This window comes from Boleophthalmus pectinirostris, unplaced genomic scaffold (genome assembly GCF_026225935.1).
Source record: "Boleophthalmus pectinirostris isolate CB_2022bp ecotype Guang Dong unplaced genomic scaffold, ASM2622593v1 HiC_scaffold_11, whole genome shotgun sequence".
In the NCBI taxonomy this organism is placed as follows: Eukaryota; Metazoa; Chordata; class Actinopteri; order Gobiiformes; family Gobiidae; genus Boleophthalmus; species Boleophthalmus pectinirostris.
This window is the reverse complement of record NW_026570994.1, coordinates 11,667,759-11,686,151: the sequence shown is the minus strand read 5'-3', so window position 1 is coordinate 11,686,151 and position 18,393 is coordinate 11,667,759. Positions and strand designations below refer to the sequence as shown.

The window sequence follows — 18,393 nt, the reverse complement described above, 5'->3', positions numbered from 1 at the left end:
CTTGTCAGATGAATATTTATAGATTTATAGTTTGTAGGGATGTAACAAAGCAAAGTTCTCACAATAATGTCATGGAACATCACAATATATCGAATTACAAGTCTCTTTGCCTAAATTAAGAGTTACGGTACAGCAATAGCTAAAATAAGACAGAGGGAACTACATAGACCATGATCCTTTGCTCCATTTCAATGCTGACGACATGAAGAAATAACAGTTCCAAGCACTTTTAAGCCTTAGTTCTTTGGATTACGTTTTGTCAAGGCATTTTAAGAGGAAAAAGTAGCGTATTAACAGTTTTGTTAGCCTCCATAAAATATCTTCCACACAATAAATATCGTAATGTGAGATATATATCATGAAAATATCGAGAGATATGGATATTGTTACATCCCTGATCATGAGCCTCCCCACCATATCATGAGCTTTCCCACGATATCGCAATAAATATCGTACCATGAGGTTCATACCGTGACAGTATTGTATCGTGAAACTTGGATATTGTTACACCTATAATAGTTTGTAGTTTAAAAAAAGGAAAAAATTTAATTCCTTATGAAATTACTACATACTTTATATATACCGATACACTGCAGTGACCTCACATTGAGGGGAGGGGCAGAGGGGCATGTATGTCGATGGCGGAATGTTCAGCAGTTACCATGGTGACAAAATGCACACACACACGCAGCTCTATAACTTTGTAATTTGTTTGAAAACTCAAGAAAAAATACAAAATGGATTTTAACAACATATTTTCAGGGGTTTGTGATCAATATAAAGGTTTGTGGTCCCATTTAGGTCTAAGTCAGTTTTTTATGGTCACAGTGTAAAAATAAAAGCTCAGATTGAAGCCTAATTTAAGTAACAGTGCTTCAGACAGAACAGTGCCTCCAGTTCCCAGGGAATGGTGATGCTGCAAAGTATCAATATATTTTCAATATCTCCATTCAAGTCTCACATTTATTTTTATTTTCTGTATTTGTTTATATATTTCCTTTTTTATTTCATGTTTTTTTTTTTTCAATAATTATTAACATTTGGATAAATAAATGGATAAATGTAACTATGATTGTGATTATTTTTGTGTGGCTGCTACTAATTGTGTCTCATCTAAAAAGTCACAATTCAAGGAACTATAGGTAAAAAATATCCGAACAGTGTCACACTTGTTCCACCATGCAGCAGAGACAAAATAATCACAGTTGTCACCACGTGATTTCTCATCCCATTGCCACATATTGTCTGCTTTAAAAGTCTGCTACCTCATTGCCCACTCCAATAAACACTGCCAAATCTTTAGCTGGACTCCATTCAAAGTGGTTAGCTGAAGTGTTAGTAAAAGCCCTAAACAGACCAGCTGCCCCGCCGCTGACCCTGTCCACGTGTGTCACCTCCACTGTCCCTGAGAACAAAGCACTGCTGCTGCTGGGACCTCCCGGGCGTGGTGGGCTCCAACCGGAAATCACACTTCACTAACACTTCCTGGACTTTTTACAGAGCACAATTTACAATGACTAAAAATGACCACTCTATTCCACTGCCTGGTTAGTCTGGTTTTAAAGGTGCAATGTGTAACTTTTTAGTTTGGGGTCCATCACCTGCTTGTTTCTATGGATATGTCATTGCTCTGCTTGGAATGTTCCACAGTATGACATTAAACAGTTCCATCTTACATGTATTCAATTATAGGTGGTTTTATGGCATCAAAAATACCTAGAAAAACATACAATCTGTGTTGCCTCTCCACAGAGCTGACCTGTAACTTTGCCTGGTTTGGTCTCCATGAGGCCCTCCACAGGAAAAGTTACACAATGGATCTTTAAATATATGGTATTGGATGAGAACTAAACTGTAAATGTGTGAATATGTATGAATTTTCGACCTGTTAATAACAAAATGTGTCATGTAATATTCTATGATCCACATCAAATCATTTTCTACCTTGCAAACTTCAAATTTGAAATTAGTTTTATATCAGATGCCCTACCACCCAGGCTTAGAACTGGCAGAAAAAGAATCCTTGTGAACTTTTATAGAAACTGTTCTGTTGTATGCTCTCGTATTCAACTCTGTTTAAGGATCCATGTTATCCTATTTTCTGATCTATGTTATAATCTTGTTTCCTCATCCTGGAGTTGTGTTTTGTTTCATTCACATAAACTCTGCATGTTTTCTCAAACAGAAAACACTCTGTTCCACTTCATGATGTCATGTGGTAATACAGGAAGTGCTTGACTGTGTTTTCCATTTCCGTACACTTACTACAATCACTAGAATTATTTTATAATTTCAGCCCTGAAATTGCCAATCTCTACTGAACTAAAGGTAAAAGGTAACTTGAAAACTACCACTACATAACATCACAAGGTGGAACAGAGCATTTTGTGCTTTGAGATGTAGACAGACTAATAATAAAGGATTACTCAAACATGTGCGAATGAAACAAAACACAACTCTAGGTCTGTTTTTGAGGAGGTAACAACATTACAACATGACTTATACCTCACAAGAGTCAATTTTGCATAATATCAGAACCTTTAAGTAATAATTTGCATACCTTTGTATTTTAAAAATTCCTAACCTGTCAATCACAGCACATCTGGCTTCTTTTCAACTTATTATTTACAATTTCAGCTCTTATGTTTCAAATTTGATATATTATGACACTACAGACGGTACATTCTTCCATGACAATCGGATAGATGCGCTCGCATTTATTTATGTGCAAAACAACTTAGGGGCCCCGTGTTATCCCTGGGCCCTTCCTGTCGGGGCGGGGAGGGGTTGCGGGTTAGATGTCTGGACTGACTTTGCAACAGAGGATCCTCCACGCCTGCAAAGGAATGTATGACCGAGCCGGGACTCACATCTCTGGCCCCGAGGCACTAGTTTCTCCTCCAGATGTACAGGGCTGTCTCTCAGCGCACAAAAGCCCATATTGAGTTCAGATGAGGAATAGCCATTAAATCATATACTGCGCTAGCGTGGTTACGCAAAATGGCTATATTGTGGATGATGTAGGAGCTAATCCCGGAGAAAATTGGAGTACTTCATGGCGTTTATAGAGTCAGTTAAGGCAATTGCACGCACAGTAAATGCACAGTAAATCATCAGCTACGGTAGATATCCTAAAGACGGCTAGAACACGAGACGCATGCAAGGCTGATGATGGTTAAGTTTCAGAGTTATGTTTTTTTACGTGATTTGCAGAAAAAGTTACACAATCTGGCTTTTCAATTTTCAGCGGTGCACAGTTTGTTTGAAAAGTGTTCCAGTTGGATATTAAATACAGTAATAATAATACCAGACTATAGAGGGACAGAGGAGCTCATTCTCCAACAGGCTCCTTCAGCTCTGCTCAAACAGTGAGAGATATAGGACTACATTCATACCATACTCCCTACAAATGTGCAACAACTCACCATTATGTAACAGATAACCCTATGTCAATGTCAATCACTATTTCATCTTTGCACTGTTATAATTTCCCTTGTGCATCAATAAAGTTTGTCTAAGTCTAAGTCTCATAATGTTGGCAATAAGATCCGATGGAATTTTCAACAATAGAAACCTTCACATTTTCCATAGATGTTATTTTAAAGGCGAAATACACAGACCAAGTTATACTGACTTGTAACTTGGTCTAGTTTGCTCTCCTTGAAGACAGAAAGGTTTGAAAAGGACCATCCAGAATTTTGGACATAGGACCTCATTTCTTAGTGAGCCAGAGTGTTGGAGACGTGTGGAGACACTTTTTAAAAAATTCCATCCAGTCCTTGTATTTGCAGAGGTCACTGGAGCTAGGCTAGTGCATGTCAATGGCCATAGTTAGCCTGCCACTAAAACAGTCTTACTCACTTCACAAAGCACCCGAAGCAAACCAATTATTACACCAAACTATCGATGTGAATGTCTGTGTCAATAGAAGTAAAACCAACCTTTCATTTGAAGGATTTATGTCTGAGCAGCAGCAGCAAGTTGTACTTGATGATAGAAAGCTTGGCAGTGGAGGACTGATATATGAGAAAATAGTCCCTCAACATGCGACGATTCATGCGATGCAAGGTGAGTTTTATTTCAAACATTATTCTATCAACAGACATTCACATCGATAGTTTGGTGTAATACTTGGTTTGCTTCGGGTGTTTTGTGGCATGGGTAAGACTGTTTTTAGTGTCAGGCTAACTATGGCCATTGACATGCGCTAACCTAACACAGCGACCTCTGCAAATACAAGGACTGGATGGAATATTTTAAAAAGTGTCTCCATACGTCTCCAACACACAAAATTCCACACTGTTCCTTTAATACCATACTGTGAAACATTCCAGACAAAGCAATAACATCTCCACGGAGAAAAGCATTTGACAGACCCTCCACCTTTAAAGTTACACAATGCACCTTTAACATACAACATACAATCATAAATCTCCCCAACATACAAGTGTAAGTATGACCATGTGTTTCGCAAAATCCTAATCCGGAGAATATACGCGCTTGTAGGCTTAATCTTGTACTACTTGGAAAGCAGAGTCTTATGGAAACTGTTGATCCCTATGGAGTTAATGGGTGCAATGGAACAGCACGCTTGGGCAGCTCATGCTAAACCACACAGTGTGAAAAATAAACTGGACTTAATAGGATCAGGGCACACTCTGAAACACAGTCCTGCACCCACCAAAAGTGAGAGTACTCAACTGAGCTTAAACCTGCAAAGGCTAATTGGCTAAGGGCACTGCTAGGCCTCTCATGATAATTACTATAAAGACTTACCATTCAATATATACACGCTGGAACAGTGTTTTTTAAATTGTCTAACTTTTCTGGTGGAGGGTCTGACACCTGTTTCTCTCTATGGAGATGTTGCCAGGAATGTCCCACAGTATGTCATTACAGGTATTTACGTCTACGGAGACAGCAGGTGGCACCGCAGGGCCAAGTTACATGCCAAATCTGTGGAGAGGCAAGCTCACTTACAATAAGAATGCAAGTTTTGAAGTCAGTAAAAGCCCATGTTATATTGATCAAATGCAAAATAGTAACTTTTAATGCCATACCAGGACATTCCAAACAAAGCAACAGCATCTTCATGGAGACAAGCAGATAGTGCACCCTCCACCAGAAAAGTTACACAGTTTTAAGGTCAGTGTGTATTGTGTGTACTTTTTCTTTGCACAAGTGGGAAATTTGTGGTTATTTTTTGTTTTGGAGTTGTAAAAGGTTGAATTAATAACTTATATGATTCATTAAAGAAGCAAACTAAGTACTAAAGTATTTCATTCTGCTGTTTATTTATTACAACTCATGTTTTAACACACATTTTAGGGTATTTTTTTTTATCAATATTGTAGTAGTTTATGTGGTTTAAATCTGCTCTTGGTTTTTTGTATCAGCGGCATGAATTCTTTTCAGTATTATAATTTATCATTTATATTTACTTCACCAATATATCACTTTTCAAATTGTGTTTTCGTGACAGGAATAGGCACCATTGCTTCAAAATCTGGAAACAACAAACCGTGTAACTATGACAACCACAACTACAACTTTGACTAATACTGAATTACTATTGCTATTGCCTCATCTGCTTGCGTGACTCTTATATACCAGGTTGCCAAGATAAAATGTAATATGTTAGTAAAGGTGCACTGTGTAACTTTTTGGGGGGAGGGTCCGTCACCTGCTTGTATCAATGGAGAAGTTATTGCTTTGCCTGAAATGTTTCGCAGTACTGCCTTAAACGTATAATGCTTGTATTTATTCAATTACAAGGGAATTTTATAGTTTTAAAAAATATGTATTCTTACTCAGAGCAGGGTCACTTATCCACAGATCTGACCTGTAACTTGGCCAAGGATTGTCACCTGCTTGACTCCATAGACATAGATTTTTAATGCCATATTATGTGACATTTCAGCACTAGCATTTCCATGGAGACAAGCAGATGACCTTCCACCTTTCAATAGAACTCTTCACAAATTCGTAGCAAGTTTTTCAGGAGTTAAGAAAATGAATCCAGCAAGAAAGAAAGAAACAATATAACTCAGAAAAAAATTGTTATAAAAAAAGAAATTACTGCACTCTGGGGAAAAAAATCAAATCAGATTTATGGAAAATCTGCAGTTATGAATCGTCAAAAGTACTCAAAATGGCGCCTATGAACAGGAAGCTAAAACCATGACGCGTATCTGGATTGAGAAAAAGTTTGATTCAGACGCACAAAAAAATCCTTTCACAGCTTTTCAAAACCATGAGCTGGGACAGGCGGTCTGTGAAATCAAGTTTGTCATGACATTTCAGATGGAGACCAATATTTTGTTCCCTTCAGCGTAAAAAAGAAGAAAAAAACATTGGACCCATTTTCCAAAAGTGACAGATTTATAAAAACAGATGATGATGAGTTATGGCTGTAGACATGCGTCTGGAAAAACATGCACTTCTTCTGTCATCAGACCGTCATGTGTCTGTGCAGAACTGGAAGTAAACTGGATCTGAAAACTGCAATAAAAAAGCCACTTAAAAATATGAATGGAAATAACTATTCAATCATCATCATCATTCAATTTGAGTTTGAAGATTTTACTAAGTTATTTTTAGATAAGTAGGGCCATTATTATGCTATTCTTTGATCTATGTTATAACGTTGTTTCCACATCACAAACATACCTGGAGTTGTGTTTTGTTTCATTCACACATGTTAAACACATAAACCCTGCATACTTAGGCTGAGTTCTTATTTCAAACCGAAACACTTTGTTCCACCTTGTGATGTCATGTGGTAATACACCTTTACTAGAATCATTTGGATAATTTCAAAGTTGAATTGACAATCTCTACTGACGTAAAGGTAAAATGTAACTGTTGACCTGAAAATACTAGCCTGATTCATCAGCCGGTTTCACTTCGTAGAAACCGTCTTACCTCACAGCATTAGGATTCGTTCACTCAGCAGTAGGCAGGTCCTTTTTTTTCATTTAACCAATTGCTGCTATTTGGTCGTGACGTATGTAATGCGCTGCCAACGGGGCTAACTGGTATATTAAGGTTTTCCCAAATCCCGTAGGAAAAGATAACATTTACCAAACATTCTCTTTGTTCTGGCTTTAAATACTCGATCTCAGGAATCGTTGCCAACACAGAATATATAGCTTTTCGCTGATTGGCTGGTGCCCAAACTCGCACTTCCAGGTTTTTGCGAACCGTCTAGTGTATTCTGATTCCTGACCTAGTCGCTGGAGAGAAATGAAACTGAGTGGAGGCACAAGGTGGCACCAGCCTGGCTAGAAAACTACAGCTTCATGACATAGAAGTATTGATCCTTTAGGTAGTGGAAATTTTTACTTTGGTTTACTTTTTAAAGTACATCTATTGACTTGCCCACTCATATTCATATGGTCTGTTTATACTTGTACTAGAGTACTCAAACTGTTTGCAGTAGCAGTACTTCTCCCACCTGCGTGAATGGAAGTACTAGCTATAGCAAAGGTACATTAGCAGGATGTAATAGAGTGTAAGGTAAACAGTGGTGTTTGGAGTGTGCCCTCTGTGTGTGTGTGTGTGTGTGTGTGTGTGCGTGTGTGTGTGTGCGTGTGTGTGTGTGTATGTGTGTGTGTGTGCATTCCAGGAGCAGTCTCCGAACAGCTCATCTAGGCCACTCTGAGGAACCATCAAGCCTGGGGACAACTCAAATTATTTACTAAATGAATGGAGGAAATTAACTTAAAATAACTAATAACGTAGAAAACTCACAAGGATGGGACAAGAGCTCGTACAACAAGCTCTAGTGAGACAAAACTGCTGCGGGATTCCACACACAAGGAAATTGATCTTGTGAGATGATGTTTCATTTGTTTACATTTCGCTTTAACTAAAAAAAAAGTCCCTTGAGTTACTTGTTACTTGTGTGCCTCTAGCTGAGCCACAATGACAACAAAAATATTCTGTAAAAACATAATAAATCTCGCCAAGGTCTTAGTCTGTCCATAGGCTGTAGATATTCATCGACTCTAGCTCCAATTTGCATTACACTGAGAAACTGTAACCCCTCTCTCAGTAACTGCTGCAGTGAGCCTCGTCATTCTGGTCTTATAATGTTCCTATTAACCCACTATACTTGATCCTGGTATTTTTATTTTGCTATTTTGTCCATAATTAAATTCCTTTTCCTAAAATGGATCTCGGCTCTAAATTCATTCCGAGAACCTTAAGCCTCGATGAGCTTCATTTGACTGGAGCCAAACGTTATGGGTGACAACACATTCCCAAAAGTTCACTTCTTTAGACAATATATGATTCGTCTCATCCCACGTAGGTTTTTGTACTTTAACTTATGAACATGTATCTTAATTTAGTCCATTTTGTTTTACAGTGTACACACCAAACTCTATAAAAAGCAATGACCTCCACTCGAGTGTGTATATTTGCCTAACCTTCATTTGATTGCAGCTCTTTTTTTACACTAAACTTCCCATTGCAGTGAACCTTGGTGTTATCTTAGTTCATCTATAGTAGCTTCAGGAACCAGGATGTCTTGTATTTACAGCTAGCTGGCTCCTTTTCCCTTTACCAAGCGTTTTCACACCCACATGTACTGCCCTGTGCTTGCATGCTATCTGCTCATAATGTGATTAGGACAACAGTATGCGTGAAGTCTGGCTCGCAGTCTGGCTTGGATCTTAGAATGCCATCTTTATATGCATTCATAGACTTTAAGACTTTACTTTTTATTCTAGTTTTGCATCTTCTGGTCATTCATAATTTTGGTTTCTCAGTATGGTAACTGCAGTGCAACTTACCAACTGGAACATCAAAATCTGGGCACTATTCATGAGTTTCAATTGCATGTTATTTTTCTCGTTATGAATGCCACTTTAAGGAGTTTTGAAAATTTGAACGATAGAATATCTCTAATCTTTCAATACTTGATGCTGATCGATATTTAGCAGAGGTGGGAGTTAAAGATTCTATATTATGGAAAATTTAAAACATTGTTACCTTCTTAAAAACATACCTGGCGTTGTGTTTTGTTTCATTCACACATGTCTGAGTGATCCTGCACTATTATGCTGTCAACATCTCCAAAGCTCAAAATGCTCTGTTTGACCTTGTGATGTCATGAAGTGGTAGTTTTCAAGTTAACAGCAATTTTTTTTTTTTTACTTTTTGTTCACTGTGGATTGGCATTTCCTGGGCTGAAATTATCCAAATGATTCTAATGAAGGTACCTGGAGTTTAAAAACACAGTGGAGCACTTCCTGTATTATCATATGACATCACAAGGTGGAACGGTGTTTTGTTTGAGAGAAAAACTCAAGTCTAAATATGCAGGATTTGTGTGTTAAACATGTGGGAATGAAAGAAAACACAACTCTAAGTATGTTTTTGATGAGGACAATTCATCAAATCATAGATCAGAAAATAGCGTAATAAGGGCCCTTTAACTAGATTTGCTTATTTATATGTCTATATTGCAGAGATAAATGCTGCAATAGTAGTAGAAATAGTAGTAGAAGTAGTTACTTAATAAAAAGTAGGATAACACATTTCAATTTTTTCAGTTTTTTTTTTTTTTTTTACATCTGGTTAAAAAAAATACAAGAACTATTGAAACAATAACTGATGACATGCTTCTAAAAATATTCTTTCTCACATGTGTTAGATGAAAGCCCTCATCAGCACACTTCTTCTCAGTTTTAACCCACATACACACTCAAACAGATGACTTCACCCTTGATGCTGTGTCCCTATGACAACTTGTGAGCGCAACCTCCGAGACTCTTTGACCTTTGACCTTTGGCTAAAATGTGTAAACAAGTAGGTTCATTAACTTGATAACCACATCACGTTTTTGGATGTGTAACAAATGAATAACTTGGATACAGGTGTCACTGCATGGCCGGGGTCACGCAGGGAGCAGCAGCTGTCCGCATTGAAAATATGAAGAGGGATTTCTGTACAATCTGTTCGTATTATTTAGTTCTGCCGGGTATGAAAAAAGCTCAACCACGTGTGGCTATGTGTGAAAATTCTATCGAAATGTATAGAGCTAATATTTGAGCACAGCGGATTATGCCATACTTGATTGCAAAGGTGGTATGTAACTTGAAAGAATGTTGAAAGCCATGATTTCAATAGATAGTTTCTGTTTCTACTTCCATACAGTATACTTGTTGTTAAAATGTGAATATTTTTGTTTATGTCATTTATTCATTTTTAATTGTTGTTTTTGGAACATTGTCCTATATCTGATTTTTTCCCCATGTATTTGAAAAAAATGATCCTTGGCCCAGTACAGATATATTGTATAAGAAGCTCTTGAGGTCAGAATACGTGTACTGCATGTTGCCTGCATTTAATGAGAAAGCACTTTATTATCCGATAATCAGGAAGTGTGAGTTAGCATGCTAGTAGATGTTACAGTATTACAGCGAATCACAGCACTGGTTTCTAAGAGTTTTAAGATTGGGATACTAGGGATGCATAAAGTAAATGAGGAATACTTTTGGACCACTGAAAACGAACTTGGAATGAACTATTTGGGATTTTCAGGTTGTTGGGTCTGTAAAAAACCATTACAGTGCCTTTAAGTAAAAACTGGGGGTGAAAAGTGGGAGAGACATTCAGCAAATTGTCAGAACAGGGTGTCGAATAAACAACCCTGACGCTAGAATGGAGCATGGTATATGGGGCGACAGTGGCTCAGTCGTTAGAGCAGTGGTCCTCCAACCCAAACATCTGAGTTCTGTCATTGTGTCCTTAGGCAAGACACCTCATCCACATTGCCAATATGAAGGTGGTGTATTATTATGATTATGTCCGGAAGCCTATATGACCACAAAACTTATCATATAGCACAGTTTCCTTCTACTTACTTTCTTATTCACAAGATTTTGAGTTAACATCAAATAAAATGCATTTGAAGAGTTCATTTGCAAAAACTGTATAATAAAAAAGTGCCATTTGAAAACGTAATCAAAGGCTTAGTATAATAAGTAAGCTTCAAGAGTCAAATTTATGTTACTGCTAACTAATGACTATTCTACCCCTTCTTCATAAAATCCACTATACATCATTGTCACTGATAGTACTTTGGAAACTTTTCAAACTGTAGATATCTGTTTTTACAATTGAACCCTTCACTGTCTCTTCCATTGATCCAAACTATTACGTAACTCAACTCTTCAGCGTAGGCACCACCAGGATGCAAGCACAGCCCCTCCTTGACCTCCCTGACCAAACCCACAGACTTCACAGAAAGCTGGGGCTTAATAATAGCTTGTTTGCCATCCATAAATCAAACACTTCCAATATTGTTCCTGAGCCTCTTGTGCATGATGTTTTTCACAGTCTTCTGCCAAACTCCATAAAAAGGCATGTGGGTGGGCTTGTTTGCAATACTGTTTTGACTTTGAAGTACAAATGTAGATAAGTTTGTGCACTGTAAAAGACGTCCAAAATAAACAATATGGCCTTTTTATCAAGTCATGCATGTAGGTATATGCAACGAATCTGCTATTTGTTGTTCTTTCAACTTGAGACACTTTCAAAGCCCACTTGACCTAAAAAGCCCCACTTAACCTATAATATGAAAACTTTACTCTAGTACAAGTAATTGTTTATTTTACAACTTGTATCACTCAAAAGCAATGTTATAATGTTAGCTCCTGAAAAACATAACCATAGTTGTGTTTTGTTTTAGGTATTCACACATGAATACATGTTTGATTAACCCTTTATTATTGCTCTGTTTCACCTTGTGATGTCATGAAGTGGTAGTTTTCAAGTTAACAGCTACATTTTACCTGTTTTGTTCAGTAGAGATTGTCAACTCTCGGGTTGAAATCATCCAAATTATTCTACTGATGGTTTATGGAGTTTAAAAACACAGTGGAGGACTTCCTGTATTACCACATGATATCACAAGGTGTGTTTTCTGTTTGAGAAATTAACACATTCTAAATTTTCAGACATTGTGTGTTAAACATGTGTGAACGAAGCAAAACACAACTTCGGGTATGTTTTTTGATGAGGAAAAACATTATAATATAGATGAGGAAAATAGCGTAATATGGGCCCTTTAAGTTTGCACAACTGATGCTATCATTATGTAAATATAGTGTCCCCATAAATCAAGAGTCAAGCCAAAACTTGAATTTTAAAATGTTTCTTAAAAAAGCTTTCTTAATACTTCTATTTCCTCTCCACTCTGAACCAGGTTTGTGGATCAAGCACATGCCAAACTCGTGCAGGAGTGTTTTCAAGTAGCGGGTTAATGAATGCACTGGGACATATGTGGAGTCTCCCAGCATGATAAGAAGCCATACTTACATCTGTAATGAGAACACACTGCAATCAAGTACACTGACCCCAAAACCCTTATACAAACATGAAAGACTGATCCACTAATGAAGCTTTTTCTCAAGAGATCTGACAATACTTCAATACATACGGGACTATATTTAATGAATGTGTACTCTTATTTTTAGTTTCTGTTGAGGCCTGTCACAATAACACATTTTGAAGCATGATATATTGCTGAAGAAAATATAGGTGATAAACGATAATGTTGAACCAATGACACAAAACCCAAGAGCAGGATCAACCCTAAAATCTTATCTTAGTACAGAACAATAACAAAACATTCCCACTAATACTAATACTAAAATATTATTGTTCCATCCATCATGTATTAAACAGTCAATATCGTAATTATCGTGGCAGGCCTATTTCTGTCCCTTCTTGGTCAAGACTGGACAGAAAAGACTACAGAAAAAAACTTGATCGATGTAAATAAACTGTGTATACTGATGACTAAGTAGCCACATGGCGTACTTACCGCCTACGCCCACCCTCTCACAAAGCAGTGGCTGTTTGTTGCAGTTGCTTTTCAGACTGGCATTCCATTTGATTTGTCCGAGGAATTCACCGGATATTTTGCAAATTCTCAATTGGATTGTGTCTAAAAATAGTAACGGAACTGAGATTACTTGCACATTTCAACACCCAAAGTTCACAGAATTCCATTGTTGTTATACAAATTGATTGGGCCCAAGAGGGAGCCATGAAGGACACCTTTTAGAAAACCTCAAATAGCTATATCATTTGTACTGCAACTGGTGGCCATCCATTGCACAAAGCATACTTGAAGAACAGTAATCATTAGGGTTGTCAAAAGTATCAAAAATCTGTTAACTGATACTAAAACTAGGATCAAAACTATTGTATTTTTCGGACTATAAGTCACACTTTTTTCATGGTTTGGGTGGTCCTGCGACTTATAGTCCTGTGTGACTTATATGTTAAAATGTTCACACTGACAGCCATGAGAGGGCGCTCTAGGCTTATATGCTCCTGTACCACTGTCACTTTGCACTCTACTATGCATGTCGGCTGTAGAAGAAATAGAAAGAACCACTGTCCTGTCTGGTATCATGTCAGTCGATTGAACCATTACTTCTGTATCACTGACCATTTAAAATTTAAACAAACATAAAGACAAATAAAACCATCCTGTCGGGAATCAGAAAAGCTAGAATAATTTTAACTGGAACTGATGCTGAGTCTGATGACAGCTACGCAGAAGATTAAGCGGTGTTCCATTTATCTCCGGAGTTACAGAGTTGCTCAGAAGTGACACTGAGGATGAAGAATTCAATGGTTTTAGTGATTTGGAGTAAGATGGAGAGTTTGGTAAACTTGTTCTGTTCTATTGTTTATGCTATAGTTATCTGAAGAACTGTTCATATGTGACGTTAACAGCCTGTTCTCTGTTCTATTGTTACCACTTTAAGTTGCCTTTCAAGATGAAATTTTCTAGTCCAGTCCGACTTGCATATGTTTTTTTCTTGTTCATTACGCATTTTTTGGCTGGTGTGACTTATACTCTGGAAATACTTATGACTTATAGTCTGAAAAATACAGTAGGTACTCATTTGAACAGGTATCGATACTTAAATAGTCACAGGACAGAAATGAACCTTTCCTGAATAGCTTTAGAAGGGTGAAGAAAGAGGTAGAGCGCTTCACTGGGTCTTAAAAGAGTAAAAAATAGCAGTACAGGTGCTCTGTGAGGGTTAAAACAGTAGTCTTTAAACAGAAAGTTACCCTTACTGGAAAATGTAAAAGTGGGCAAGGTACAAACCCGAGTGCATGAAGGGAGGGATCTTGAGCTGTATCAGAAGAAGTATAAGAGCACATAGACTAGTTTGAAATTTTAGTATCGTGACAACACTACTGCACATAATATTCCAAAAATATCCTGAAATGCACTTCTTAGCCAATTTGAACAGCCCACTAAGTCCTCTAAATTACCTTGTTTATGTACAGTTTAAGTGGGCCCATAACGAACCCTTGTGGCACACCTTTTAGACAACTCCAAATTGCGTCTATTTTTATTGCGAGGTTGTAAATATTCAAATAGCATGTTGTAATAAGCAGGTCAAGCCAAAAGAGTTGTACAAATGTTGGCGCCATGAGACTCAATGCTATGTAGTCCTCTTCTGCCAGGACTATTTGTACTGGCAAAACAAACACACCTACTGCGTCCGGAGGAGTATGGAGACTACCTGTATAACATTATTTACTCAAAGGGGTACATCATTGGAGAGGAGGAAAAAGGATGACGATCGCTCAGTCTGCGAAGTCAATAGAGCATGAAAGAGACAAGAGATGGGACTACTGAGGCAAACACTAACAACAAAAAGGAGAATTTGAAGCTTGTACCAACAGGTAGACCCACTATTTTGACATGTGTCCCCGGTTGACCGAAGAAGACAGATTGCTGACGAGTAGTATCAATAAGCTGGCCACTTTATTTGGAACATTTGGCAATACAATACAAGATTGATGTGAGGTTTAAGCCATCTTATAATGTTATTTTCCCAAAAACATGCCTGGAGTTGCATTTTATTGCATCTGCACATGTTTCAGTTATCCTTTATTATTAGTCTGTCTGCATCTCCAAAGCTCAAAATGCTCTTTTCCACCTTGTGATGTCATGAGGCAGTAGTTTGCAAGTAAACAGTTACCTTTCACCTTTAGTTCAGTAGAGATTGCCAATTCCAGGGTGATGATTCTAGTGAAGGTGTATGGAGAGAACACAGTGAAGCACTTCCTGTTTTACCACATGACATCACAAAGTGGAAAAGCATGTTTTCAATATGAGAAAAAAAAAACACAGCTTAAATATACAGGATTTGTGTGTTAAACATGTGTAAACAAAACAAAACACAACTCGAGGCATGTTTGTGATGAGAAAACAACATTATAACATACACTACCGGTCAAAAGTTTTAGAACACCACACTTTTTCCAGTTTTTTACAGTTTACCATTGATCAAAACATATTCTAAACTTTTGATTCATAAAAGTAAATACCTTTGGCAGATGTAACAGCTGAACAAACTCATGGCATTCTTTTTTACAACAGAAATCAAATATTCTTCAGAAAGTTCTTCTCAAGTCTGTTGCAGAAGTTCCCATAAATGTGTGGCACTTGTAGGTTTCTTGGCTTTCACTCTTCTGTCCAGTTCATCCCAAAACCAGCTCGGTGGGCTTTAATTCTGGAGACTGTGCTGGACAGTCCATGTTTTCAAAGTTACCATCTTGTTCTTTTTCCTGAGGTAGTTTTGGCAGAGCTTGGACTTGTATTTTTTTTTTCTTTTATCTTTTTTTTTAACCTCTGGCTGTTCAGTTTTTACCTTTGTACCATTTCAAGCTCTTCATTGGACTTGCACGACTTGAATTCAAATAAATAACTGGAAAAATGAGGGTGTTCTAAAACTTTTGACAGGTAGTGTAGATCTGAAAACTCTAATATGGGCCCTTTAAATCAAGCATTTGACCAAGCCGAAAGCTACCTACATCCTTTAGGTTCTCTAGATATCTTGACACAAAAAAGACGTATACATTAATTCACTGAAAAATCCCCTACATCTTATCATTTTCATCAACAGACTTTACAGCATGTGTCTATTTTTTGACAAAATCTGTACAAAATACAATTGTGATACCCTTATGCCAGCTGGCTGCAGTCCAGGAACAGCTCATTCATATGAAACTCACGCATTGTAAACTTATTTCTAAGACAGCTTGTTTTATACTGTTCATATAGCGATAAGAAAAGGGCCGGTAGTTTGGACAGAGTTTGAGCTGAATTGAAAATATTGCTTTATTGAATAATATGGAGGTAGATTTAGTTTTGATACTGCAGCTACTTCCACCACTTCCTGCTACTTTGCGTGTATGCTTGTACAGAGACCAATATTATTAAGATGTCATAATGGTTTGGCCTGTGCTACCACTGTTACTTCAAATATTACTACCACTACTGCTGCTACTATTACTGCTACTTCCGCTACTGCAAGTCTCTACAGTCTCTTGCAGCTACCAAATTCAGAGAAGATCAAAAATACGTCTTCTAATTTGGTGACATACTTTCAGAAGGTGTTATAGTTCTTAATACTGCTAGTACTTTTCATGTAGTGTTTGATTGCCTTCTATTTGTAGTAATACCAAGACGCTGTGCATTGTTTTGACTGTAATTCAATTCCAGTCTTATACGGTAACTTCATAAACTTAATATTAACCATGATTTATATCTTTTAGACGTTTTTATTGCATTTGCAGGCTGATGTGTCTTCCTTTGGTTGACCTAATCACCCTATTCCCGTAATCCATGTAAAACCACATCAAACAGCAAACTGCAGTTCTTAAAAAAACAAAATTCCTTTCGACACATTTCGCAAGTGATCAATTCTCTGTTCTCTTTGTTCAATATCCTGACACCATTTTTTCTTTTGCCTGTCTAAAGTAAACTACAATCCCCATCATCCTTCAGCTAAAGCCAGTTGTTTAGATGTGCTGTAATACGCCATTAACATTATCCAAAATAGCTCTTGTGTTCGGAAGGTTCTTTGTTGTCATATTTTAACAGCGTTCTTGTGCGTAGTTACGACTGCAAAATAAATGGAGAGAGCATGGAGGCATCCGGCTAAAAGTTCACTACTATTAATAATAATGACAATTTGACAGGGGATAACTTATCTCTCTTTACCTGCTGCTCGCTGGATTAACGCAGGGGTTTTGGAGGTTTCCATTGGAACAGAGAACTCAAATCTGCTGATACAAACTGATCTAGCAGAAACTTTGGAATGAGACCATTTCCTTATTTCTTTATTTTGGTAACCATGCCAACATATTTGCGGCTATTTCCATCCAAAATCCCCATAGAAAGGATCTGCCTCCTAGTGCGTGGCAATTTCCGCAAAGATTTGTTATAGCCGTTTTAAGCCAGATGCCCGGCCATTGCCAACTTCTACAAGCTTGGGACAGGCACAAATAGCATGCTCTACTAATATATTGTGTTTTGATTTTGTAGGATATTCTTCAACAAGAGAAAATAATTCAAAGTTAAAGGGCCCGTACTACGCTATTTTCTGATCGATGTTATAATGTTGTTTGGTCATCACAAACATCTCTGGAGTTGTGTTTTGTTTCATTCACACATGTTTAACACACAAACCCTGCATATTTAGTCTGAGATCTCAAAGAAAACCCCTCTGTTCCACTGAGGTCATGTGGTAATACGTACTGCGTTGTTTCACTACAATCACTTGGAACAAATCTCTACTGAATTAACGATAAAAAAGTAGCTGTTAGCTTGAAAACTATCATTACATGACATCACAAGGTGGAACAGAGCATTTTGAGCTTTGGAGATGTAGACAGAGTAATAATAAAGGATTACAGACACAACTCCAGGTATGTTTTTGAGGAGGTCACAACATTATAACATGGCTAAAAGCTCACACGAGTCAATTTTGTGTAATATAGGACCTTTAAGAAAACAAAAATACGCTTTTATTAGTTCATCTTCCCGTCATGTGATTTTAATACTATTCAGAAACATCATATTTTAGTGGTAGGCTGTAATCTGCCTTGAGAGGACACTGAGCCCATCGATGATAAACATTATAATTGTGGCTTTACGTGGATTGCGCTTCCCCACCACAAACTCGTGCTCAAATCGCTCCAGCCACGACCACAGCTTTACCACCGGAGCAGCCAAAGAAAACTGTATTGTTTTTCCAATCAACGCTCAGAGCCACACACGCGCTGGCCATACAGAAGAGACGTACGTGCTCGAGACGTGAGCGGCGGACTCCTCACACTACGAGATGGAAAGAAAGGAGGGGGTGAATTGAATATACAGTATTAGAATCCAACCTGTTGCTCTATTGAGTTACGCGTAAAAATGCAAGACAGCTGAATATGAGCTTGTGTATACTCCTCAAAAGCACAATTCTCACCGCTATTTCATTGGCTTCTATGGCACTGGCCCGTATGCTCTTGTTTTGCCCCCATCTAACCACCTTGCGTTATTAGAGTAAA

The 18,393-nt window shown here is 37.7% G+C and overlaps 1 protein-coding gene across 2 annotated transcripts in view; it reads right to left on the bottom strand.

Moving 5' to 3' along the window:
• LOC110153251 (rho GTPase-activating protein 6-like) overlaps positions 1–18,393 on the bottom strand; it is a 124,354-nt gene that overhangs the window by 55,243 nt on the left and 50,718 nt on the right. The window lies entirely within an intron of this gene.